The sequence below is a fragment of the Bemisia tabaci genome, chromosome 9 (genome assembly GCF_918797505.1).
Source record: "Bemisia tabaci chromosome 9, PGI_BMITA_v3".
Lineage (NCBI taxonomy): Eukaryota > Metazoa > Arthropoda > Insecta > Hemiptera > Aleyrodidae > Bemisia > Bemisia tabaci.
The window spans coordinates 6560273-6587128 of NC_092801.1; the positions used below are offsets into that span (position 1 = coordinate 6560273).

The 26856-nt window shown below is 41.3% G+C and overlaps 1 protein-coding gene across 1 annotated transcript in view; it reads right to left on the reverse strand.

The window, feature by feature from the left end:
- The window catches only part of daw (activin beta chain dawdle), a 73876-nt gene that overhangs the window by 46487 nt on the left and 533 nt on the right, over nt 1–26856 (reverse strand). The window lies entirely within an intron of this gene.

Below are 26856 nucleotides of genomic sequence, written 5' to 3' on the forward strand. Positions count from 1 at the left end.
TAGTTGTATCTCTGCGCCGTCATAAACGCGCATCCTTTCCCTCGCCTTATTTCCATAGTGTGTTTGTTTGCGTTTGTCTTATTCGTAATGGTGGTTCAAGCACTACGTAAGTAATACAGCCGAAGGTAGGAGAGATGTCCTCAGGCCTTTTTTAAACTTTTCTCCCGAATCAGAGCGACACTTCATTGACAGCATAAAGCAGAGCATTGAGAGCTCATGGTTCGCGTCATCGCGCCTTCAATTTTTCAGATGCAGCACGGACGTCCATCAAGTACGAATAGTTGTATCTCTGCGCCGTCGTTAACGTGCATCCTTTCCCTCGCTTTATTTCCATATTGTGTTTGTTTTCGTTTGTCTTATTCGTAATGGTGTTTTAAGCACTACGTGAGTAACACAGCCGAAGGTGGGAGAGATGTATTCGGGCTTCTTTTTTAAACTTTTCTCTCGAAACTGAGCATTCTGAGCGACGCTTTCATTGACAGCATAAAGCAGAGCATTGAGAGCTCACGGTTCGCGTCATCGCGCCTTCAATTTTTCAGATGCAGCACGGACGTCCATCAAGTACGAATAGTTGTATCCCTGCGCCGTCGTTAACGTGCATCCTTTCCCTCGCTTTATTTCCATATGTGTTTGTTTTCGTTTTTCTTATTTGTAATGTTGGTTCAAACTAGAGCAGAGCATTGCGAGTTCACGACTCACGGTATCGCGTCTGACGTTTTTCATATGCAATGCGGACATCCATCTTGCGCGAATACTAGTATCGCGTTTACATTTTAGATGTCTCTTTTTTTAATTTCGAGATAAATTAAAGTTAAGTTTGCCCGAGCTATGCTATGGTATGTCCAGGTCAATAGTCATTTGAAAAGGAGGACATATGTTTAAAGGTCTCTTAAGAGGTCTATGAAGGATGCGTATGTCTAAAAATCGAACCGACCATCGCTTCTAAGGGAGTTACACATAGCGAATGAAGGAGGGGGATGATAAAGCGCCTGTATGTCAAGAGGAAGGTGAAAATTTCACAGGAAATTGTTTACTCTTCAGAAAGTAGTTCTTGGACCTCTGTTCACCACCACCATGCGTTAAAGCACCTTTCTTTACTCCTAACCCTCTCCTCCTCCGTTCATTTAAGAAATTTTTCTCACATATTCTCGGTCGTAATTTTTTTTCTTCTATTTTGCTATCTGTAAGCGGGGCGCGTTTTCGGCGCGCAAAAGGGGCGTATCTGCCAATGGCAGATTGGCCTTATGGCCAGTCCGAGCCTGCTTGAAATTCAAAATATAACGAGAGAAACATCGGAATTTGCAGTTTTAGTCGAAAATTTCATGTCCGACCGCTCTGCTTGACTCGATCCACCGTGCGACACAGAGAAATTGCGCGGAAAATTCAGAGGCTGCAGGAAGTCGAAACATCCGCTTTTCACATGATGAGTCATCAATATTTTGCGCTCGAGATAACGATTATCGTGATATGAGGTATTCAGACGCGGATCCAGAAATTTGGCAGCACCGGATTCCCTTCATTTAAAACTGTATGCTGAATAATCGATTCTGGTCGGAGCACCAGCCCCCCCCCCCCAAAGAATCGATACGTTTCCATAGGTTTAAATGGAGGAAATTCGGTGTTGCCAAATCGCTGGATCCACCGATGGGGAAAGTATTTTTCCCGCGAACCCGTGTGTCTTAGTAGTGGGTGCCTACACTTAGGTTTAATTGGAAGCGTTACCTAACAACTAGAGTGCGAAGTTCGTTTTGTAATTACGGCTGCATACTTCGAATCTTCAACGCATGGTCACCATGTACAGACTTGGACCAATGGACCCCCCACCTTACAATCATGCTCTTAGTACAGTAATTACACCTATAAATCAATAAATACAAAGAATGTTCACGTGAAAGGATGAATTTATCGAGCTTGAATTAATTGGTCTTGTTAAGATAATATAACAACAAAAAATATTCGCTTTTCCTCGTGGCTTGCCTTAAAAAAAAATACTGCAAACGCATCGAAAATTCAACAGCATTGAGTTAGAGTACCTTCATGAGGAGAGTATGCTGCCATGCTAAGGATAAAGGCCGTATGCACATTCGAGAGTTGCCAAATTTCCTTTACTAAAATGTTTATTTTTGAGGAAATTTATGAATATTTTCGCTTGAAATTTTCAGGAACTTTGGGTGACATTGCGAAAAAAATTATCCGAAAAATTGGAAGGAAAATATTCGTAAGGCTTACCAGGAATTCGTGTTTTATCAAAGGAAATTTGGCAACGCCTGAAGGTTCATACGGCGTTTTTCCTCGGCACGGCAGTATGGACAACTCGATTTATGTAACTCAGAGGGCCCAAAAAGGCGACAACGTGTAAAACGAAAATCACCAGAAAAGTGCCGCCGCCAACCTATGCATTTGAAATATTAATCAATACGACCGACACATTGTAAACAAGCGTCTTTAAGGATTAAGACTTTGAAACTGAGGAAATTTATGTGAAATCAAAGTTCTCCTCGTGTAGGTATTCTAGGTAACGTTTGAGTCGGGAGATCAGCTCGGGCCGGGTCGGCCGGATCTTTTGCATTTTCCGGATCTTTTTCGAAACTCATGAAAAAATCTCAAGAGAATCCCGGAATGGGATTTGACGGTCATGGTATGGGAGAAATCGGAATTAAGAAGTTCCGGAACCCGGAACTTTCGATGGACGTGAAATGGGAGCACCGCTGCCGTGCTACGGAAGAACGCCGTATGAACATTCGAGCGTTGCCAAATTTCCCCCCAATACAACATGTATTTTTGACATCATTCATGCATATTTTCCCTTGAAATTTTCAGATATTTTAGATTAAATTGCGTACAAAATTGCCTGAAATTTTTGGAAAATAATATTCGCAATATTCCCAGTAAATTCGGTATTTATCGGAGGAAACTTGGCAACGTCTGAAGGCTCATACGGCGTTTTCCCTCAGCACGGCAGACTTGAAGTGTCCAAGAAATTACATTGAATAATTTTCCTCAGATTTGTGAATTATGACAGGAAGTCTGCAGAGTCGCACAGTGGATCGAGTCAATGATAAAGGTCAGGCATGAATTTTTTGACTAAACCGCAAATTTATACGTTTATTTCGTCACATTTTAAATTTCAAGTGGTGCTTTCAAAAGAAAATTTCACGAAGAAACCAATGGAACCACGTTCGGAACCTCAAAATGTTGTATAAAAGGAGTTATAAACGTTTAAAGTTGCCAAATTCTGTCCGACCTCTCCCATTGACTCGGTCCACTGTGCGTCGCAAACGAAGATGGAGGGTTCTGCACTTCGACCATGGAATTACTTCCTAAAATTGCAAAATATGTTTATTTTATCACATTTTAAATTTCAAGTGGTGCTTTAAAAAGAAAATTTCACGAGGAAACCAATGGAACCACGTTCGGAACCTCAAAATTTTGTATAAAAGGAGTTATAAACGTTTAAAGTTGCCAAATTCTGTCCGACCTCTCCTATTGACTCGATCCACTGTGCGTCGCAAACGGAGATGCAGGATCCTGCACTTCGACCATGGAATTATTTCCTAAAATTGCAAATTTATATGTTTATTTCGTCACGTTTTAAATTTCAAGTGGTGCTTTAAAAAGAAAATTTCACGAAGAAACCAATGGAACCACTCTCGGAACCTCCAAATTTTGTATAAAAGGAGTTAAAAGCGTTTAAAGTTGCCAAATTCTGTCCGACCTCTCCCATTGACTCGGTCCACTGTGCGTCGCAAACGGAGATGCAGGATCCTGCACTTCGGCCATGGAATTACTTCCTAAAATTGCAAATTTATATGTTTATTTCGTCACATTTTAAATTTTAAGTGGTGCTTTAAAAAGAAAATTTCACGAAGAAACTAATGGAACCACTCTCGGAACCTCAAAATTGTATAAAAGGAGTTATAAACGTTTAAATTTGCCAAATTCTGCCCGACCTCTCCCATTGACTCGGACCACCGTGCGACGCAAACGGAGATGCAGGGTTCTGCACTTCGGCCATGGAATTACTTCCTAAAATTGCAAATTTATATGTTTATTTCGTCACATTTTAAATTTCAAGTGGTGCTTTCAAAAGAAAATTTCACGAAGAAACCAATGGAACCACTCTCGGAACCTCAAAATTGTATAAAAGGAGTTATAAACGTTTAAAGTTGCCAAATTCTGTTCGACCTCTCCCATTGACTCGGACCACTGTGCGACGCAAACGGAGATGCAGGGTTCTGCACTTCGACCATGGAATTACTTCCTCGTTGAAATTGTATACTTGGGTTTTATGGTCTTTCCGGATTCGCTGGCATACAGGGGGCCCTTAGGAATTCGGAGCAAGGCCTCGTTAGGGATGAGGTCAGAACTTCGGAATATCCTCGGGTAAGCTGCCCCACCTTCTACCGCGCTAAGGAAAAACGTCGTATGAGCCTTCAGGCGTTGCCAAATTTCCTCCAGTAAATCACGAATTTTCGGGAAAATTTGTAAATATTTTTCCTCCAATTTTTCAGATAATTTTGTTCGCAATGTCACTGAAAATTCCTGAAAATTTCAAGGAGAAATCTTCACAGCTTTTCTAAAAAAATGAACATTTTATCAAAGGAAATTGGCAACTTTTGAATGTTCATACGGCGTTTTTCCTTAGCACGGGAGACTTGGAGTTGGGCGATTCAGCCGGATGAACGAGCGAGGGCCGTAATCAGCACAGCCGTTGATTAGCAGCAGTAATTACTAATTACAAGGCGAACTATGTTCTGAAATTCTTGGCCAAAATGTCAGCTGATTACATATCAATGAACTTTTGTCTAAAAGCCTGTCTGGGAATGGTTACATTCAAGTGTTAATAAACGTGTTTCAGTCAACAGATCGACTGCAGTCTTACACCGACCTAGAGTACCTGTATAGCGAGAGTATGGACAGATGTGAAACTCCGAAAATCCATCAGGCCTTCACCGATGCTTCTGCGAATAAAGTTAGGGCCCAGAAATGCAGCCAACCTATGAATTTCAATTATCCAGAACGATTTACTAATACTATTGTTACGAACCGACGTTTATTAAGCACGTGTTTGACTCAGTTTTTGCATAAATTTACTCAATTTTGCGGAAGAACGCTCATTTCTGTACATTCTTTGCCATCATGGTTAGAATTGGAATCTGCAGACTGGCAGTGAAATTTTGTGCGTTAGAAGTTGGTTAGAAGGGTGGCTGCACTTTTGGGCCCTAAGCCCTCCATGAAACGATCTGTCCATACTCTCGCTATACAGGTACTCTACACCGACCCCATGGCGGGTTTGCAAAAAGTAATAACACGCACGTATAACATTATCGTCTATTCAGAATGTGTCTGCCGTGCTAAGCAAGAACGCCGTAAATCCATCAAGATTTTCCCGCGTTTTTTGAATATCAACACTTCATCAAATAAAATCTGTTTCATCCATGCACATCAAAATTTCAGGTCGAGTTCTTGTTAGGAATTGCGAAGGAATTCTGTAAAAATACTGTCCCGAGGTACGCAAGTTTTTCTGCTATGATACATTGTTTCCAAAAAACCTGAAAATGGCGTTTACGGCTTTTGCGCGTCGCGCGGCAGATACTTACTTTAAAATTGGACTTCATGACATGTTTTTATTATTATCATTCCCTGTCACGGAATCGCAACGAAAATGAGGGGGAGAAAAAAACGGGCATCGCAAACTGTCTCTAAGCCGGCCAGGTTAGCCTAGTGATCAGCGCGTCTGACTCTAGATCAATAGGTCCCGGGTTCGAATCCCGGTGGTGGCGACAAATTTTCATGGAACTGACGAGTGGATCTGCAGAAACAGATTCCACTCGGCCTTAATCCCTGAAAATTTGAAAACCTGGAGCATGGATGTGCCTAAATCCCATGATGTCTACATACATACATACATACATAAAGTCGCTTTTATAGCGCCGCCTCGCGCTCTGCGACGCCCAATCGCCATTGCCCCCTATCCTCCCAGAGATCATCAGGCAATTGGCACCTTCTGATCTCCTCCTCCACCCCTTGTCGCCAACCTTTCACAGGACGTCCACGCCGTCGCCTTCCGGGAGGAACCCAATCGAAGACCTGCTTGGGCAACCGGTCGTCTGCCATCCTTCGCACATGTCCATACCAGACCAACTAAGCTTACTAAGCTAACTGGCTTCAAGGCGTATGAACCACTCATTGGAAGGGCAGACAGGGCTCTCAGCTGTAGTGGAAGCAACCTGTCTAGGAGAGGAAACTCCAAAATCAAACCCCGGTCCTCCAGGTTGGGGGTTGAGTCATCGGGCTAACTCCCCGATACTCGGAAAAAGAAATACTGTTAAAAGACCCAATAACAATTGCCATGATGTCTAAGGACAATAAATACTGTCTATCGATGGCTGTAGGTCCTAACGGAATATAAGCCACTAAACCAGCAAAAAAAACAAAAAAACTGTCTCTACAGTAAAAGCTCCGAGACCTCTTAAATTTGCATATCTGGCAACGCTTAGTTCCAGCGTTCTACGGGCCGATTTTCATGGTTTTTGCGGTTATCGACGGGCAATTGTCTCTAGATGAGCCCGTTTTTCTCAGATTTTCAAATTGTGACCCAGGTTTTTTTTTTATATTCCATGGTAAAGTTGCGAATTCTCCCATTTAAACAATGTAAATTTTTATTTTTCGTCACAGTTCGTTTGAGCGTTCTACTCGGCCGATTTCCATGATTTCTGCAGTTATCGACGGGTGACAGCCCCTAGATGAGCCCGGTGCAATCAGATTTTGGAAATATGACCGAGATTTTTTGATAAAAGAGTAGACCGGAGAGCTTAGAACCGGGGGGGGGGGGGGGAAGATTGGACGAATGAGAGTCGGGTATGAAAATCTTTTAATTTTTCTGTCGAAGCGGGCCTAAGAGAGAAAAAGTATTCAAAGCTTTCGTTAAAATTAAATTAATTAAATTAATTAAATTAATAAATTAATTTTCTGAGAGGAAATTTGGCAACATTCAAATTCTCACACGGCGCGTTTCTGTCCAGCACGGTAGCGCACAGTGGACAATTGGACATCGGCGTTTCCTCATCGGGAAAAGTACACTGACCTATTCACTGTGTTTACATCGAAACGAGGGGTATTGCCGGTTGCGGACGAGCCAGGCGCTACTTTCCGGCGTGGCGCCGCCGCACAGAGGATCGAGTCAATCGGAAAGGTCGGACATGACATTTTCTACTGAAACTGCAAATTTTGATGTTTATTTCGTCACAATTTAAATTTTAAGGGAAGAAAAATTCACGAGGAAGCCAATAGAACCACTTTTAGAACCTCAAAGTTTTGTATAACCGGAGTTACGAGCGTTTAAAGTTTCCAAATTTTGTCCGACCTCTCCTGTCGACTCGACCCACTGTGCGCCGGAGAGTGCAATGCCGCACTGAAAAAAAAAATCTCGGTGTATTTACTAAGAAAAGGGTAAAATTACCGAGAATTCAGGGTTCTATTTGATCCCAGTTTTTTCTTGGTAAAATTACCATTTATGGAATTGGTAATTTTACCGAGAAATCTCGGTGAAATTATTGAACTTTCTCGGTAATTTTACTGGACCTTGGTAAAAACGCCAATAGTTTTTATCGACTGTGGTAGAATTACCGAGATAATATGGCAAAGTTACCGGGGATTGATTACCAATAAAAGTGGTATTCTTACCTGAGAAAAAAACAGTATAAATACCGGTTTTTAGGTAAGCTTACCAGTCTGTCTTGGTAAAATTACCAATAATTGGTACAACAAAGTGAGATGGTAAAGATACCAACGGACCTTGGTAAAAACGCCGAGAATTTTTTTTTTTCAGTGCGCCTGATTTCATTCCCTCGGCTCAACTAGGTTCTGATCTTATGTGGCAGTTCATCGGGTTTGCCGTCCAAAACAGTGGCGTGGCGTGAATTGCGATATATCGATTGTTATGGCATTTAAACCTATGGAAAAGGATCGATTAACAGGGTGTTCGCAGCGAACACCTTATTATTCGATTCTTTACCATAGGTTTAAATGGCATAACAATCGATATATCGCAATTCACGCCACGCCACTGGTCCAAAATCGTTACCGGAAAGGGCTCAACGGACTCGTTAAATCATCAGGGCATTTTTGAGGCTATAACCTCGTGGGCGGATCACGCGGCAACCGCCTGTACAGATCGTCGCCGCTCACCTCTTCCATGCCCGAGGAGCATGTTGCGTCGCACCAGATTTTAAACTCCTAATCTCCATGCCCCCCTCCCTTCCTCTCTCGGGATGCATAATCATTGTTGCCGATGTAACTAGCAAAATTTAGCCAATTTTTGCGATTTAAAGTGATTCGATGGATCGCAAAGCACACTGAAAAAAAATTATCGGCGTTTTTACCAACATCCGTTGGTACCTTTACCATCTCACTTTTTTTGACCAATTATTGGTAATTTTACCAAGACAGACTGGTTAGCTATTGGAATCTGCAGACTGGCAGTGAAATTTTGGGCGTTAGAAGTTGGTTCGAAAAATGACTGCACTTTTGGGCCTTAAGCCCTCCATGACGATCTGTCCATACTCTCGCAATATAGGTACTCGAAGTTTTTCTTTTTTCGAAACGGATGCACTGAAAAAAAATTCTCGGCGATTTTACCAAGATCCGTTGGTACCTTTACCATCTCACTTTTTTTTTTACCAATTATTGGTAATTATACCAAGACAGACTGGTAAGCTTACCTAAAAACCGGTATTTTTACTGTTTTTTTCAGTTAAGAATACCACTTTAATTGGTAATCAATTCCCGGTAACTTTGCCATCTCATCTCGGTAATTCTACCACAGTCGATAGAAAATATTGGCGTTTTTACCAATTAGGTCCAGTAAAATTACCGAGAAAGTTCAATGATTTTACCGAGATTTCTCGGTAAAATTACCAATTCCATAAACGGTAATTTTACCAAGAAAAAACTGGGATCAAATAGAACCCTGAATTCTTGGTAAGTTTACCCTTTTCTTGGTAAATACACCGAGATTTTTTTTTCCGTGCAGTTAGTAAAAGCAAATTTAAAGAAAAAGCTCTTAGAGGTGATTCGATGGACGCTGTATTTTGTGTCAAAAAGACATGCGACAAAAGACATTTTTCAGCTACTCGTCATTTTTCTCGAATTTTGAGATGGCAATTCTGTTGCCAGGACACTAAAAAATTCACTCACCAATTTTGACGTACAAATTCAACGTATTATAGGAGTGGTTTTTTTAGAGAAAATCTAGCATTCGAGTGCAGTTTCGATATCTGTATCGAATATGCGATATTTTTCCTCCAAAAAAACAAGCCTCTGTTACGTTGAATTTGTTTGTCAAAACCGTTAAAAGAATTGTTTAGTCCCCTGACAACAGAATTGCAATCTCAAAATTCGAGAAGTATGTCGAGTAGCTGAAAAAATGGAACCAATCTAGCCCATGTCGCTCTGACACAAAATAAGGCGTCCATTGAATCACCTTAATGTTATTCAAATTTTCCTCCTTTTCCTGGAGCTCTCGATTTCTGGAAGTAAATTTCCAGCATTTTTGAGACCGCTCATTCAATAGTTGATACTTAATTTAAAGCAACATCCTGATATATCTTGTCCCCTCCCCGCCCCCTTTCCAGGATGCATAATCGTTGTTGCCAATGTAACCAGTAAAGTTTAGCGAATTTTTGCGATTTAATGTTATTCAATTTACCAAAATTGACCAAATTAACCAAATTAATGTCTTTTACGTGATGATAATACTTTCCCATAATATAATGTTCATTGCCTGTGGGAAAATAAGAAAATGCAAAAACTATGTTTCGTCTCTGTACAAAGGAATAAGGCAGAATGATACCGCTTTCTGTCGATCTAAGCCGTCAAACCCACCATCACGACATGGATGCAACTATAGGTGCTTGACGGATGCCCGGGTTGCATATGCAAAAAATTGAAGGCGCTCCAGCTTTCTTGTCTTCCAAGCAATGCGCTTCGCTGCGCTGCAAGTCTTGCTCGTGCATTTTGCTTCGCTGTGTCTAGTCAATGGCATGAACATGACTCAGAAAAACAAGGATTATTATCTCTCACTAAGCTCTTACTGCCGTGCTTAGGAAAAACGCAGTATGAGCCGCCAGGCGTTGCCGAATTTCCTTAAAAAACAATGAGTTTTCAGAAGAATTTGTGAATATTTCTCCTTCGATTTTTCGGAAGATTTTCTTCGAAATTTGATCCGAAAATTTTGAAAATGTCGAGGATAAATATTCATAACAGGGTGATCCAAAAATCCTACACGGAGAAAAATCTATGTCTTTAAACCAATCGATGGTTCATATGGATCACCACTAATAGTCGTAAATGAACTAATGATTCTCGGTCTATGAACCATATTAAGGTATTATATACCATCACTAAGGTATAAAATTTAAGGTGTCCTGGTCCGCGACGTAAATAGCCTGGTTGCTGATCGTCGTGAATTAAGTAACTAACTAACTATTATACGTTGCCTTTACTACTATTAGTGGTGTTCCATATGAGCTACTAATTATTGTATAGCCATAGGTTTTTCTCAGTGTGCACCACCTCCACCAGTGGCGAGGCGTGAGGGATCAATTATTATCGATGTTTCCCAGTTGGAAGCTGTGGAACTACACACTCCGGCTCATTTGTAAAAGAACATATGTTCATAAGGAAACTAATGGTATATACGTTGTTTTTAAGCTGACCAGAAATTGTAGTTCCTAATTGCAAAATAGAGGTCATTAGGCCGTAAATCAACCATGAAATTGCACAATCTGAGCAGTATTGCAAGGCCAGGTTTAGCATCTTGCAGAAAAAAATGGATAAATTGTGGCGACTACATCTTACAATATTAGGAACTACAATTTTCAGCTCGCTTCAGAAACAACGTTTGTTCCACAAGTTTCCATTCGCAGATAAGTGACTTCACAAATGAGTCAGAAATAGTATTAATCATAATTGAATCAGTGAGTTCGAAAACACTCCAACTCGGAAAAAAATTGTTCAAGAAACACCTAAAACTATGCGCAGCGAACGAAGAAGTTAGTTTAAGAAAAACCGTTTTGGTGCCAAAGGACAAGTACTTAGAAACTTTGTAAAGCACCAAGTGGAAATCGATACGCCATGTTTGATGACGGAGAATTAAGCGTTTAAAAAAGTTTCGAGTTGGTGTGTTTTCGTTCTCACCGACTTTCAGATACTGATTTTTCATAGTCTGCCTGAAAAATTTATATTTTTCGACCTGAATAACGCTTGAATATTTATATAACTTGTTGATACAAGGTATACTGAATCGAAAAAAGAAAACCGCAAAATCGGATGGTCGCCCGTTTCCCTTGAGATGGCAAAAAATTGGTATTTCCAATGAAATACTTCGATTCTTCCCTTTTCCCGTCGCTGTTTCGAGCACTTCCGATTGCAATTTCGAAATTTCCTTTTGCGTGCAGATGCTTCTATCCATAAGTGTTACTAAACCGTAGAAAAGTGAAAATCGAAAAACACCCGAGTTGGTGTGTTTTCGAACTCACTGATTCAGTTGGAAAATGAAGTCCAACTCGTCGTTTCCCTGACGAAGGAACGTAACTCTATGCCATGGTTGCCAAATTGGCCCAAACATGTCGATTATTCAAGAGAATAATCCTGCTAAGTTTCCGTTGAAAATTTGTGTGACTTTTGCATGAGATCAGGAGAGAAAATTGTGAAATTGTCAGTAAGAAATTCCCAAAATTTTCCTGGTAAAAATGCAATTTGCGCAGGACAATTTGGCAACATTGAAATGAAGTTACGTTCTTTCGTGAAAGAAACGACGAACTGTTTGCGGAAAACCGCGTTGTGCTGCAGTTGTAGTGCGCAGAACGGTGGCGTGGCGTGGTTTGCGAAATATCGATTGCTCTGCCCTTCAACCCTATGGAAAAGGATCGAGAAACAGGATGTTCGCAGCGAAAACCTGAGTCATCGATCCTTCACCATAGCTTCAAGCGGTGAAATATCGATAGATCGCATATCGATAATCGATCATTCACGCCTCGCTACTGGCGCAGAAACGGACTGGCCGAGCAGCGTGCGGCGATGCTCGCTGTGTCAAGACCCTACTAAAAGCAACTTACAATGTTACGAAGTTTACAAGTTTATCGCCGCGGAGCTTTGATTAACTTGTTTCTCTCGGCGCACGGTGGATCAAGCCGATGGAGATGTTGCATGTGTGAGGAATTTGCGATTTGACTGTTGATTCTTACGTAAAAGTTTGCGAGAAACACGATGGTGCCTCTGGTTTTCTCTGAAATCATCTCCCAAACTCAAAAAAAGCTCTCTAGTTGAGGCCAAAATGGAGGGGATATCCCACCCTACCCTGAGAGTCCACCTCTACATCAAGACAAACTCTCCATGCAAAGATAGGGAGCAAATACGTTAGCAGTGATGCCGTGTTTTCAGTTTTAGAGTCCCCAAATGAAGTGGCAGCCCTGTCAATGTATTAGCTCCCTATATCTTTGCATGGAGAGTTTGTCTTGATGTAGAGGGGGACTCTCAGGGTAGGGTGGGATATCCCCTCCATTTTGGCCTCAACTTAAGAGCTTTTTTTGAGCTTGGGGGTTGATTGCAGAGAAAACCAGTGGCACCATCGTGTTTCTCGCGAACTTTTACGTAAGAAACAACAGTCAAATCGCAAATCCCTCACACATGCAACAATTGCAACATCTCCATTATAAGCGTTTAAAGTCTCCAAATGCCCGACCTCTCCCATTGACTCGATCCACTGTGCGGCGCAGCGCGGTCGCCTCTTTGAGTCTTTTCCCTCTGTCGATAGCTCCGCTGTTACCGAGTAAAAAAAACCTACCTACAAAGCAGTGGCTAGGCGTGAATACGTGATTATCGACTGTTAATATTATCCCATTTCAAGCTATGGTGAAGAATCGATGATTAAGGTGTCTGTGCGAACACCCTATTTACCGATCATTTTTCACAGGTTTGAATGGCATATCAATCGATACATCGCAAAGCACGCCATAAATGTGGCGAGGCGTGAATGATCGAGTATCGATACTGCCCCATTTGAAGCTACGGTAAGGAATCGATTATTTAGGTGTTCGCTGCGAACACCCTGTTTATCGATCCTTTACCATAGGTTTAAATGGCATAGCAATCGATATATCGCAAAACACGCCACGCCACCGCAGAGGGCCCTCAATTGGAGTTGCGACGTTATCGCCGACCACGGCAGCACTCTATGGGCTTGATTGTTGACAGTGGCGTGGCGTGATTTGCGATATATCGATTGCTATGTCATTTAAACCTAAAGAAAAGAATCGATTAACAGGGTGTTTGCAACCAACTCCTCATAATCGATCTTTTACCGTAGCTTCAAATGGGGGAATATCGATAGTCTGAATCGATTTCGAGTGACCTTGATCGATAGAAAGCATTGCTAAGATAGGGATTTATCGACCAGGCTCATTCGATGGCGATCTAATAATCGACCCGCAGCACTGCCGTGCTGTAAGTTGAAACGCCGTATGAGCATTAGAATGTTGCCGAATTTCCTCCTGGAAAATATTTAGTTTGGAAGAGATTTATGAATATTCTTGCTTGAAATTTTCAGGCTATTCAGATCAAATTACGAACGAAATCCTGCGAAAAATCGGAAAAGAAATATGTACAGATTCTCCTAAAAATTCGTGATTTTGTCTAAGGAAATTTGGCAACGCCTAATGGCTCATACGGCGTTCTTCCTTAGCACGGCAGAGCAGACTAGAGTACCTATATTGAGAGACTATGGCCACTGGGCCCCATGGAGAGGCTTAGGACCCAAAAATGGCGGTGCTTTGTTTTGGTTTTTGTGGATGGGAGGAGGGTCATTGCCAACTTTTGACGGTTATCACCAACCGCACTCGCTGCCAACCTTACTACATACATATAAGATAATTTTTCTCAAAAATTGCATACGATTAGCCTTAAAAATATGTAAAAATGTCGCAATAGTGCATTTGAGTAAATTTCTCGTTACGATAAGCAAAGAAAACTACATTTTGAGTCATTTTGCATTACATTAATTTATGGCGTCCGCCATTTTTGGGTCCTAAGGGCTCCCTTTAGCCAAAGATGGCTGAGCCAATCAGAGGTGGTAACCCCAGTGGCCATACTCTCTCAATATAGGTACTCTAGAGCAGACAATTTATCAACCAAGAAAATTGAAAGTGACGCATTTTGTCTCTTCTCACTCCTCTTCTATACATTGCACACGCATCTCTCTCCTCTACTGTTGTTTTCCCGCATATTCTTCCCATTTTCTTTCCCTTTTCTTTCGTCTTTGCCCTATTAAATTTTCGCTCTTGACTCTTGTTCGCCGCCCCCCCCCTCCCCCCGACGGGTGCGGACTCGAATTAATACGGTCATCGTCCACAAATGTGAACTTTGTAATCAGCCAATCGTCGAAAATTGCTGATTCAGTACACCCCACCCCTCTCTCCTGTCTGTGTTGTATGCAGACGAATCATTTTACACTCCTCAAAATGAACTATTAGCCCTAGTCTGCCTGAGCCTCTGAACCAACGAGAAAGCCTGAGCGGGGTCAATTTGACCCCAGCTGAAAATCCATTAGTTAGCTATGTTTTTTTCATGTTTTTAGTTAATATCGGTGCACTAACCTTACAGGCCTTAACCATAAAACATATCCACCAAAAAACCAAGAAACTGAAAAACACGGCGCAGGGTATGCAACCATTTTATCATACACATGTTGCCATGTTGTTCTCAGCATGAGAAAAAAAAATCATAGGGCTACTAAATACTGAAAACGAAAAAAATCTGAAAAATTTTGCTTATTTTATAAGTTTCTGAAAAAAATTTAAAAGAGAAAAATGAATACACCTTCAAAGTAAGCTTTTGTGATGCTAAATGGTAAAATATATGTTATAAGGAAATCTGACCCCGCTCAGGCTTTCTAGGGGTACTCGTGAATTTTTTGATCTCTCATGCACTTTTTTTTTTCCCCCCCTTCAAAATCGTGTTCCTAGATGTTTTTGTAGAGCTATTTGTGAAGGACAAAAAATTTCGTGCATACCACGAGAAATGGCAAAGAGTTGAAACTCCCGTGGGGTCAATCTGACCCCACTCAGGCAGACTAGGGTTAGACAGGGAGCCAGTGAAGCATCACTATGGTGCCTTAACTCGGAAAATCCGGGTTTCGTCAGGGAATGAAAAACAGGGAAAATTAGGGAAAGTCAGGAAACTTATTCCAGAAACCGGGAATTTCCTCTGCCATCGCTTTGAGACTAGAGATGAGATATGGTGGACGCTCCGCAGCCCGTGACAAGATATACAATAAAAAAACAATTTAAAAGGCAAGACGAATCATCTACACTCCTCAAAATGAACCATTAGACAGGGAGCCAGTGAAGCATCATTATGGTGCCTTAACTCGGAAAATCCGGGTTTCGTCAGGGAATGAAACATTTCAGGGAAAACTAGGGTAGGTAAGTCAGTAGGGAACTTATTCCAGAAACCTGGAATTTCCTCTGCCATCGCTCTGAGACTAGAGATGAGATATGGTGGACGCTAGAGTCCCTTTATACTGAGAGTCAAGACAACACCCCTCATGGAGTCACAAACGGGAATAAAGATTACAGAAATTGAACGTTTTTCGTAATCTTTGATCGGCCCATTCTCGAATTCCTTTTTTCGTTCCTTCCCTCATTCCGTTTGTTCCTTGCCGAACCCGTAATTCCCCGGTCCATTCCAGATTATAATCTTTGCAATTGTGAAAATGTAATCTTTATTCCCGTTTGTGACACTGTGAAGGCCTAAAATACGGGAACCAATCAGAAATGGATTCACATTGTCTTGACTCTCAATATAAAGGGACTCTAGTGGACGCTCCGCAGCCCGTGACAAGATATACATACAAGAAAAAAACACTTTAAAAGCGGGTAACAAGGCTGAAATTTCTAATGGCTAAAAATGTAATCCAGTTGTTCAGATTTTGAAGAATAATAAACAATCAGTAAGAGGAGCGTCAAATGGGCAATATTTGTGCCGTGTAATAGCTTGTTTCTTTTTCTTTTGTAAGTGAGGAAACTAAATTGAAAGATCCAAAAACAAAAGCTAAATTTGAGGGTTGTTCGTGAAGAACTATGGGTCTGCATCCCCTGGCCCTCTATGACCAGTATGTTAATTTAAATAGAGCGGGCTCATTTATGAACTATCTCCTACCGATAGCCCCAAAAGCAATGAAAATCGATCTAAAATCTTTAGAGTGAACCGTATGACAAAAAATGAACACTCGGATTGTTTAAATAGGAGAGTTCACGACTTTATCGGGTCATGTGAATAAAAAACTTGGGTCATTTTCTAAAATATGAATAGGGTAGGCTCTTCTAGGGACTATCATCATCGAATAGTCGATAGCCGCAAAAATCATGGAAATCGGCACAGTTGACCGGTAAAACGAACTATAACAAAAAATGGCATATACATATTATCATTAAAATATGTATATGCTTCGATGAGGAATAAATAAATATTAAAAAAATGAAAATTTAGGGGGTCAGAGGGCTTAAACTGGCGATTGCCGTTTAAAATGTTGATATAATGCTTTGTTTTGACGGACAATGTCCATGAGAAAACAGTTCACGTAGTGCTATAATTAAATTGAGATTATCAGAATAGAACCTACTCACATCTATTTATGAATAATGATTCGTTGAGGAAAGTAGCTCTAATCGTCTTAATTTAGAGGGCGATTTGCCATGTTTCAGAGTAACGAATCTTTTTCTTTAAAAAAACCTATCGTGAACGCAAAAATACCGAGCTTCTCCATTCTTTGCTTGAGTGCTCATGCAAATCAGAGTAATACCGAAAAAAACCCGAGTCATAGCTGTGAGTAGTAACAATTGCACAGGGCAGCACTGCCGTGCTAAGGAAGAACGCCGTACGAACATTCGAGAGTTGCCAAATTTCCTCCGATAAAATGTTCATTTTTGAGGAACGCTAAGACTATTTTGCCTTTAAATCAGAAACTTTTGCTAAAGTTGCGAACAAAATTATCTAAAAATTGGGAGGAAAATATCCACAAGTTTACCAGAAAATTCGTGCTTCCTCGAAGGAAATTTGGCAACGCCTCAAGGTTCATAAAGGACACGAAGCGATCAAAATTTTTTTCGTCGACATACTTTCTATCAAAACTTTTTTGATCGACACAGTTTTTATCGACGTATTTTTAATCGACATTGTCTCGTTCGAAAATTCCAATTTGCGATGGAAAATTTGTCGACGGTAAAAATGTCGATAGATTTGTGCCGATCGAAAAAGTGTCGACCGAATCGCGTTTCGATTTTTCTATTGAATTGTGTCGAGTGGACCGACGCCGATCGAAAAGATGTCGCCGTAAAAGTGATTTTTGTTTAAGTATTTTAAATTGAAATTTTCGAGCGGAGCAATGTCGGTCGAATCTATGTCGATTGAATCGTGTTTTCATTTTTCGATCGACTCGTGTCGACGATTCTCGTACACACCATTTCTAGGAGTCCTTCATGTGATTAGTGGCAATGGACCACTAGACAAGGCACGAATTCGAGCATTCTGATACATGTTCCTTAAACAGAATTTCACGTAAAACACGATTCGCGCAACGAAAATGACCGAAACTAACTCCTAACGAATATATTAACCTTTTCATTTCACATTGGTTACGCGGATTTTGAACTGCCCGCTCACACGAAACTCACAGCTCTACGTGAGTCAAATCGCGCACCACAACGGTTTCAGCAATCCTCTCAATCGAGCAATGTTCATTTCCCTCCATGTGTTGTTCAAACTATAAGCAATTTGCAATAGCTGAGCCAAAGCGTCAAGCTAGAGGTTGCCAGATTTTTCCATCGCAAGAGACTGTCATGATAAACGTTCAGCGCGCGATGTGAATCACGCAGAGCATTTGAGTTTTCATGAGCGGGCGGTTTGAATTCACACATCAAGAATCATTAAATATCTTCGTAAGGAGTTAATTGCGGTAATTATTGTTGTGCGCATCGTGTTTTACGTGAAATTATAGTCAGGAAACATGCATCAGAATGCTGAAATTCGTACCTTGTCTAGTGGTCCATTTGACAAAGGACGGAGGGTTCTTTCAATAAAATGTTCCTCTCAGACGCTTTTCAGCTCGTTTTCTCAAAACTTCATTTTCGCACGTACGGCTCTCTTCGCTATCAGGGCCTGATTAAAGGGGTGGCCACATGGGCCGCGGCCCATGGCGGCAAAATTAGGGGGCGGCAAATTTTGCAATTCTTTTAAATGCAGGTACAAAAAAATCGGATTCAGAACAAAATTACAAACAAGAAAAGGTGACAAAATCTCTCATTTCCTGAGAGTTCATTAATTTCTAATTTTGTCGTATTTCGGTGATACAAAAGACTGCGCACCTTTAATTAGTTGAGTTCAGAGAGAAACCAAACACGTAATTTGGCCTGGAGCGGCACGACGCAAAGAAAAATGATGACGAGGACTTGAGATGAAAAGGAGAAGCCCTCGACGCGGCGGCGGTCGGCATGTAACACATATTATCGCCTACGAGACTGCATGAATACTTCACGCATTGCGTCAAACACAGTACGGTCAACAGCGGTCGGCGCGGCGCGGCATGAAACGCACAGTGCCTACAAGACTGCATGAATACTTCACGCATTGCGCCAAACACAGTACGGTCAACAGCGGTCGGCGCGGCGCGGCATGAAACGCACAGTGCCTACAAGACTGCATGAATACTTCACGCATTGCGTCAAACACAGTACGGTCAACAGCGGTCGGCGCGGCGCGGCATGAAACGCACAGTGCCTACAAGACTGCATGAATACTTCACGCATTGCGCCAAACACAGTGTGGTCAGCGCGGCACGGCGGCGGAAGTTAAAATTATTAAACCACATTCATGTTTGATCTTTCTTAATTTTTCAGTTAATTTCTTACAAATGAAAGGCCTTGTCCCCACAGAGATAGGTTTACGGAACTGAACTTTCGAGCGAAGTTCCGTGAACTTAAGCTAGTAGTGTTGACAGGGCTTCCGCAAACAATGTGTCCAACACGAGTGAACGCGTCTTATGCATCCTTCTCCCTCCGACACGTTCAATTGATGGTTTTTATTGATGTTTCAAAATGAATGAGAAGAGGGTGGCAAAGTACAGGCGGCCCATGGGCGGCAAGTAGGTAAATCCGGCCATGTTCGCTATCACGGCAGACTTGAGTCTTGACTTGAAGACAAATAATTAATGTATCGTATGGCTCTGTGGGTGGGGTCTGGAAGGCGGAGCGTTCGCAAGACCTCCCACGCATACGTTACCGATGTTAAGAACGAATTTAGCCAATAGTTAGAACGCGATAAGGGCAGGATCTTCCTTTCCCTGTAATGGATAAAAGGAAATACGCTACAAATTGCCTTTGATCCCTTCGATTTTGCGCGTAGGTGACAGAATTTTGGGAATGGTTTCGCAGCCCTCTAGTGCCAGAGCTCATCCTCCTGTAAATATTGAGATAACCGAGACGTTGACACAGGATTTTTACAGCGATTTCCGTTGAAATGTGCAAAATCCGATTATAAATTAATCATGTTTCAATAAATCTGAAGAGACAGCCCAGGTGGAACTTTAATCATAATTTTGAAAATTATCAGTTTAATTTTACTTAAAATTGTAATTAAATAAAAATAAAAATCAGTAAGGCAGAAGACAAAAGAAATCTAATCTTCTTTCTTTTTTTGGCCGGGAGTGGCAAATTGGCAGACTAGGTCAACTAATGGAAAAAACCTCGCATTCGAAACAGTTATCAATTTCTGTATCGAATGCGAGGTTTTTTTCTATACAGGATTCTGTTTTAATTTCTCTGAATTTTTCCAATTTTTTGGTTTAAAATGATTCTTTTGGCTCATTTGCAGGGCCAATCGTCCTTCTTGAGACTAAAAATGCATAATCTGCCGAAATTTTTTACCTAAGCGATGCGATAAATCGCATGACAGTCTGACCACGTCAGAGAACTTGAAGAATCACCTTAAAAAGCCTGGGTCCTGAGAAAATCGTTCTATAGTCGATTCGATACCGCGCGATTCGATTCAAGTAGATTATTGTTCTTCTTGTGGGCGGGGAATTCAAAATTTCCCTAACCATGTAAACTGAAAACGTTAATATCTTAGTTAGGAGTTAATTTCAGTCATTTTTTGTCGAGCGGATCGTATTTTCGTATTTTATGTAAAATTTTAAAGAAGATACGTGTATCAGAATGCTCAAATCCCCACTTTGTTCAGTGGGCCATTAATGACACCATTGAAAATTGTTTCGGCCCTCAAAAATTCGTGATTGGAAAAAAAAAATCTTAAGCTTTATAGGCATTACTGAAATTTTGCGCGTTCTCCCATCAATGTGAAATACCCTAAACGGCTGCACTTTGAAACTTTTAGTTGGCAAAATCTCATTAAATTTAAATTTTCTTCTACTTTTCAGGCAGCGCTATTCTTTGGCCACCACATTTCCACGATGGGGAGAAACGATTGCTTCACCTCAGCGACACCATTTTGCATCTAGGAGGTTTTGAACGTATCCTTCAATTGCTGACATGTTTTTGAAACCGAGGTCGCAGTTTGCCGTAGCGGTCTGTGAGTACTAACCGGTAAATTTAATTTTATTCAAAGTATACTTTTAAACATTTTATTCAAAGTATACTTTTAAACATATTTTCAACGTGTCTGAAGCTTATATTCTCGGGCTGCCACGCTTTGAAGAAATGATGTATTTTCATTCAGTCGTCGCCAAATGTCTTCGTGAAAAATAGAATTTTCCAGGAAAATTTCGATTTTTTTTTTTTACATTTTCAGAGAATTTTACTCGGATTTTAAGCTAGAAAGTCTCAGCGCAAAGTAAAAATGCGGAAGTATAGTGGACGAGGACTTCACAACATCGTACGGAAATTAGCGCCACCTAATTTTACGATCAGTCCTCATCAGGATAGGCAACAGCCAGGCCCGCCACATCCCATCTCGGGCCCTGGTACCAATTTTCTGGCCCGGGCCCCTAGCACAGGGGGAGGTGTCCGGGGGGCCTCCCCGGGAAATTTTTGAAATTTTAAATCTATTTGGACGCATTATGAAGCTCTTATGATGGAGATTTTCCATCAATTTCTGCAGAATAATTACGCCTCTTTGTTTACTTTCAGCACCAAAAACTTTCAAATTGTTGCATTCAAAACATCTATAAAGTTTTTTTTGAGGGGGCAGATGATAATTTTCAATTCTATGGGGAGCCGGGCCCCCCTGGACTCCCCTTTCGTACGTCTATGGCAAGGGAGTTAAGCCATTGAAGTCGCGGATGCCCAGAAAGGAGCCTCTTAGCACCCGACAACGGAAGAAAATGAAACATAGTTACTAAAAATATCATTCTACATATACTCAAATTCTTGAAAATCTCTAAAAAAGTAAGAAAAATTTTATAGTGCCCTAGCGTGTTTTTGAAACTTTATTCACCTTTTGCGGAATTTTTAGGGTAATTTTTTCACTTTTCCCTACGAGACAAGGGTTACACATGAATTCGTAGTGGTTCGTCACCTGCGTCACGGGCCCCCCCCCCCCCCCAGGGCCCGGGCCCCGGTACCAGGGACCCAGTATCCCCCCCCCTTGTGGCGGGCCTGGCAACAGCTATAATTCTACAGCGTTTTAATAGTGGCATCAAAATACCATGCCATACGTGCGGAGAAAATAGAATCGTTGCTCTTACGAGAGCCGCATACTTTGTGGATTCCAAACACAACCGGTCAACCCCGTTTTTCCAGTCGTCGGTAGAATGCTATTTTTGTGATGACAACCATTTCGTTCGGTATCGACGATGGTTTTTTTTCTTCTTTTTTTATGACGAGCGAGCTATTGTTATTACATCAGATCCATCTAACAATGTAATCACGACTGGAGAATGGATCAGTTGTGCTGGTCACAGAATTGTGATTTAATGCTCGATTCTTGTAGATTAGCTGAAAATAAAGATCCGCCCAAACAGCAACTTTCTACGTTCGATATTAAATCGAGATATCGCCCCTCGGAAAGTCGAGTTCTTGCCGTCATCCACCGCGGTAGTGACACCCTTGGTTTCTTCCACCTTACTTTCGACCGAGTTTCACGTTGGGCAACCAGCGCAAATGTGCGTTTCACTGATCGATGAAAGCAAGGTCGAAGAAACTAAGGGTGTCACTTCCGCGGTGGATAATGTGAGAAACCCGACATTTCAAAGGGCGATATCTCGGTGAATATTGAACGCAAAAAAATCGCTGTTTGGACAGATCTCATGATTTGTAGCTAATCTACAAGAATCAAGCATTAAAATACGATTCTGTGACCAGTGTAGCTGACTCATTCTTTGAAATTTCGAGGTGAAAATTGGACCGCGTTAAACAGAAAGGAACCAAGCCACATCAGCTATTGCCAAATTTAACAGGGAAATTACATTTTTTACGAGAGAACGTTTATGCATATTCCTTCGAAAATTTTAAGGAATTTGCTTTGTGTTAAGGAGAAAATTCACTGAAAATTGCACGAAAACCCGTGCAACCGTTTTCATGTAAAAAATTAAATTGCCCGATTAAATTCGGCAATAGCTGATGTGGATTGGTTTCTCTCTGTTTAACGCGGTCCAATTGATATCCTTGCTCGAATGAATAGGTGTAGATCAATTGGATTACATTATGCAAAAAGGAACCACTATCTCTGGCTCTTCAGTAAAAGCACCTTTCTGCATGAGGAAACTAATGGCATTAATGCTGTTCCTAAAATGAGTCAGAAATAGTGGTTCCTTATTGCAAAATGTGATCCGATTTGGCAACATTTGACTGTTTAAACGACGATTTTTATAGTCCGGCAGCGCAGTTATTTCCTTCCACAAACGCTCGAGTAAATCGCGCAGTTAATGCGACCGCCATGATGCAATTATTCGTGCTGCGGGGACGCCCGTGTTGCATTTTCAAAAATTGAAGGGGCACTGGTTTCCCTGCCTCTCACTCAAGGCTCATCAACTCGCAAAATCCCAAAACGCACGCCTCTTAAACAATCAAGGTTTGATCCTGACGACTCGCGCCTGTTTTTCGACGAGGCTCCCATTGGCGGATCCAGCAATTTGGCAACACCGACTTTCCTACACTTAAACCTATGGAAATGTATCGATTCACAGGGGGCCAGGCGCTCCGACAAGAATCGATTACTTAGCATAGGTTTAAATGGAGGAAATCCGGTGTTGCCAAATTGCTGGATCCGCCTCTGGAGGCTCCACTTTTTATCCTGGAGATTTGGTCGATGTACCCCAAGGAAAAATTAACCAAAAAATATAGTAGACCGTGGGCCAGCAAGGGGTAACCCTCGGCCCCCCCTGTGGGAATTTTGAAGATGGTGATTTTCTTGAAGCTCTCAACTAGTAGAATAAGATTTTCCTTGTTTACGCGAATTTTATCGTGGTGGGGGGGAGTAGGCCCCCCCTAAACCCCCCAAAATTGCTCAGAATTCCGACTTTTCCGCGAATTTGCACGTTTAGATTTCTTTGCACTCAACTTCCCATGTTAACACAAAACGCCGGTTACCGTGCTTCTTCTTACCGTGTCCCAAATAGCAGTGATCGCGGTAAATAGCGATTTAATCGGTTGGGTATCGCGATCAAATCGGTGGCAATACATCGAGATATTATCGCATCAAAAATTGCGATATATGGCGATTAAATCGCTACACATCGCAATTTTTGGTTCGATAAAATCGCGATCGATTCTCAAAATTGAGATTAATTCGCCATGTATCGCGATTTTCGTTTCGAAAATATCGCAATAAATTGCCTGGCGATGAAATCGCTCGAAAAAATGCTACCCGTGTAGGATTTTTCAACGGAAAAATCGGGATGTATTGCAATTTTATCGGCGATGAAATCGCTAGGATCATCAACATCTGAGGGATTATCCGCGATCTTATCGGGATAAAATGGCGATATTTTCGACTTAAAAATCGCGATAAATCGCCAAGCACGCCACGTAACTGATCCCTCGCAACCTAAATAATATGCAGGGAGTAGTGGCGTGGCGTGCTTTGCGATGAATCGATTGATCGGTCATTTAAACCTATGGAAAAGGATCGATAATCAGGGTGTTTGCAGCGAACACCTTAATAATCGATTCTTTACCATTGGTTTAAATGGCATAACAATCTATACATCGCAATTCACGCCACGCCACTGGGGGATACGTGGTTTCGCACTTTGGCCATCAAAATATCGATATATACCCAAGTATAGCAGTGATCGCGATAAGTTGCGATTTGATCGGAGAATGTATCGCGATTTTATCGACGGCGATTTATCGCAATATTATTGAACAAAAAATCGGGATGAATTATGATGAAAGAGCTTGATGCAAAAACGGTTTTTTTCGCCCCCCCTCTGGAAGTTCTTCAGACTTTGTCTATTGATTCAATCGATCATAACTCCGGAACCGTTTGGTTCCCCAGCTTAATGGACCACTCGTTGGATGCGGAAAAAGACGACAAATTTAAAAAACTGGTTTTGGTTTAAATGAAAAATTGAGATCTTTGTACATTTTTTGTTTAAAAGAAATTTTCTAGACCTAAAAACTGGAAAAAGCACATATGTTGACTTAAAAATGTGATATCGGGATTTCGACCTTTAGAATCTTAAAGTATGTAATTTTAGACGATTTTTCGTCCAAACCAGACCTCGATATCTTTCTTTGTTCAAGAGATATCGAGGTTCTTAGGTTTTGACTTCCACCCCCCCCCCCCTAGCTCCCCCCCAAAATTTTTTGGGAGTCTGAAAATTTGGGAAAAGAAGCGCTCAAGTATGAGTAATCAATGGACAAAGTCTGAAGAACTTCCAGAGGGGGGGGGGGCGAAAAAAGGCGTTTTTGCATCAAGCTCTTTCGGTTTTATCAAATCCGAAGTGACAGTAATAAAATTGCGACAAGATCGAGGATAATCTCTCAGATTTTGACGATCCGAACGATTTTACCTCCCAAAAATCGTAAAAAAATCGGGGCTAGAGTATGCTACCCGCTTTCAAATAGAGGAATATAGAAGAAAGTCATACAATTTTCACATTTTGCGAAACGTGAAAAGGAACCGGTATTTTTCAATATCTTTGATCAATTTCTTAACTTTCATGAAATGTTTCGCGTGAAATGACAAGATGTGATTTTTGATGAAATTTTGCCCGGCTCACAGTGGATCGAGTCAAGTGGAGAGGTTGAACATGAAATTTTTTTCCTAAAACTGCAAATTTTGAAGTTTATTTCGCCACATTTTAAATTTCAATGGGTATTACCAGAAGAAAATCTTACGAAGAAACCAATGGAACCACTTTTAGAACATCAAATGTTTGTATGGTCTTGTCTCCACGGGACGTTTTCATGGGATTCGTCCCAAGTTCGAATCGCAAGAATGAAACTTCTGGGATTTTTTCCAGTTACCCTCTCCACCGGACGAGGCTCACACGGTCCTGCGACTAGTTTGCGCGGGAAGATAAATTAGATAAAGTCGAGTATTTAACCGAGATCAAAATAATAATTGCACCCAATTGACAATTAGACACATTATTTTAACCAAACAAACATGAATTATTGGAGTAATCAACAAAATATCGCACAATTTGTTTTCACTTCTTTTTCCTCTCTCGGTGGGTCCTATAGGGGTACAAGGACCGTGCTTGGTACTGCGAAAAATATTGATTAACTCAATATTTTCCCCAACTTCGGAAGTGGGATTTTTCCCTGGGACAAATCCCGTGAAACGGCCTAGGACCGGATTTATTAGGTTTTAAGTTTCAAAATTTTGTCCGACCTCTCCTATTGACTCGATCCGCTGTCAGGGCCGGATTTACCAATAGGCTACTTAGGCTATAGCCTCCTACGGCGCAACATTCTGAGGGGCGCAAAATTTTTGAGAATTTATTCAAAAACTTGACAAAAAAGCAAGAAAGAAACCACTGTAAAATAGTAAGTAAAGAGAATTTTTTTTTTTAATTTAACGAGTCCTTTGTTACTTTTCATTTTCCAAAACCAACTTGCAAACGTAAACGTACCTCAAAACTGTTTAAAATCGTGTTTTTTTAAAGGTGAATTTGAACATTTTCCTGACACCTAACATTCTCCTTCTGTTCTGGAGGGGAATGGCGTCTGAGGACCCCCCCCCCCCCACGAGAGCGCGTTCTTTTAGGGGCGCCACCCTAAGTTTAGCCTAGGGCGCTAAAAATGTAAATCCAGCCCTGTCTAGAGTCCCTTTATACTGAGAGTCAAGACAATTCGGCTCATGGATGTCACAAACGGGAATAAAGATTACAGAAATTGAACGTTTTTCGTAATCTTTGATCGGCTCATTCTCAAATGCCTTTCTCCGTTCCTCCTCTCATTCCGTTTGTTCCTTGCCGAACCCGTAATTCCCTGGTCCATTCCAGATTATAATCTTTGCAATTGGTGAAAATGTAATCTTTATTCCCGTTTGGCCGGCCAGGTTGGCCTAGTGGTTAGCGCGTCTGACTCTAGGTCAATAGGTCCCGGGTTCGAATCCCGGTGGTGGCGACAAATTTTCAAGGAACTGACGAGTGGATCTGTAAGCAGAATACGCTCGGCCTTAATCCGTGAAAATTTGTAAGCCCGAGCATGGATGTCTACCAAACTCCCTGATGTCTTCGGACAATAAATAGTGCCTATAGATGGCTGTAGATTCCTAAAGGAATAGAAGCCACTAAACTCTCAATAAAAAAAAAAAAAAAATATTCCCGTTTGTGACACTGTGGAGGCCTAAAATACGGGAACCAATCAGAAATGGATTCACATTGTCTTGACT